This window comes from Carcharodon carcharias, chromosome 19, assembly GCF_017639515.1.
Source record: "Carcharodon carcharias isolate sCarCar2 chromosome 19, sCarCar2.pri, whole genome shotgun sequence".
Classification (NCBI taxonomy): Eukaryota; Metazoa; Chordata; class Chondrichthyes; order Lamniformes; family Lamnidae; genus Carcharodon; species Carcharodon carcharias.
In genome coordinates, this window is record NC_054485.1 from 55,163,983 (window position 1) to 55,165,811 (window position 1,829).

At 44.8% G+C, this 1,829-nt stretch overlaps 1 pseudogene; it reads left to right on the forward strand.

The window, feature by feature from the left end:
* The first annotated feature begins 589 nt into the window (after positions 1-589).
* LOC121291673 lies at positions 590-848 on the forward strand (annotated as a pseudogene).
* The last annotated feature ends 981 nt before the right edge of the window (positions 849-1,829 follow it).

The window sequence follows — 1,829 nt, forward strand, 5'->3', positions numbered from 1 at the left end:
TGTAAGCCTTTATTTTTCCCACTTTAATGCAAACTACATTGGAGATCATTAGAGATATTCAAAGGATGACCTTTCTGAATGTGATGTGCTCTTAACCCAATTCAATCCCAATAATAATTCTATTGGTTATTATTAGGCAGCATTGCAATTTTCTCAAATGGTTCAAGCTGATTAGTAAAGAGGGCTGATTATTACTAGCCATTAATCAGCAGGTGCACTCTTCATTGCTGTTTTACTGAATAACAGATACATTAAATGTTCTAGAGGTGGTCAGTTCACATCAATCAATATAACACCAATTTAACCAAAAATATGTAAATCTAGTTTACTGGTGTCTCTGACAATAATCACAATTAGGAGGCTCTGAATGTTGGACGGAGGGGTGAGGCTTGTTGTAGCATGGAGTATAGAAATATAAATTACGCAGCAGGCTAGTTCTGGTTGGAGAGTATTCAGAAAAGTGCAGTGGAGTATTATGTGATAGAAAATATCATTGACACTGAAAGGAAGGATCCACAAGACAGTTGTCAGACTGGACTCGTCATATAGTGCAGAAACTTGGGCAACATCAAGAGCCAGCGAATCCATGCCAAAGATGCCTCTGGCAAAAGATTTGTCGCATCTGTCACCCGAGGAGGAGAAGAGGAAACACATGAGAAACATCTGGTGCAAAGTCCTAATCCTACTTCATGGATGTCAGGTGTCCTGTTTGCTACAAAATCACTACTGTGTTCAGCCACGCACAGACTGTAGTGCTGTGTGTCGGATGCTCCACTGTAATCTGCCAGCCCACCGAAGGAAAGATCAGGTTAACAGAAGACTGTTCCTTCAGAAGAAAACAGCACTAAAAATAAAAGTTGGCATTTGAGGATGAGTGAGACTACACACAGCTGGGCATCTGGAGTCTGGCTGAGGGATCCTGATTCACTTCCTTGGGATCTGGATGGCAGTATGGGAGATATGTAACTGGGAGAAGGAGGGTGTGTGTCAGTGCCCCGAAGCCTTGCCCATCTGGTTTAGATTAGCTTTTTTTTTGGACCCTCTTGCTGATCTTGAGTTATTTCTTAGAATTGTCAAATAAAATGACATAACGTATTGAAAAAAAATTCAAGAGCAGAGGAACAATGACTGGATACTAATGAGATGCAGATGCTGAGATGGATGTGTGGAGCAACAAGACAAAATCAGGAACGACACATCAATGGGTGAGTGAGGATTATGGGAGAATTGAAGAAAGTTGGTGGGGACATGGATACAGACACGGAACCTGAGGCTGGGAAGGAGGAGGTCAGGGAGGTCAATGTGGATGGTGGATGGGATTTTCAGGGAAGTAGGGAACATACACATTCACCTGGGCACCCTGGAATGATAAGGGATTGGGCTGTGGGGTAACGGTAATGATACAAGTGGAGTCGACTGTGATGGGGGAAAGGACATGGGTGACGAGGGGAGGGAAAAGGATGGGGGAGACCAAGGAGAAACTTGACTATGACCATAGTTTTTAAATCGAAAGTGAGCAGAGGTTGGACAGGCAGAGGTGCTGCATGGAAGTGAAATCATTGAGTGGGTGGAGATGCTGTTCAGCTCAGAAGGACAACTGAAACAGAACCCCAGCAGACAGCACTGAAAATACTTGGGGCAGTGTGAAGGATGAATGTTCTGAGTGCATGGGAGAGTGTTTGAATGAGGCTCCGAAAGCCACACACCCATTTCTCCCTCCAAAAGCACTCGTGGTCCGGCTGCATGCGGCCAAACTGCTAGTGTGTGTGGGGTTGGGGGGGAGGAGTGGGTGGGTGGGGGGATTGGTGGTGGTGGGTAATACATTCATG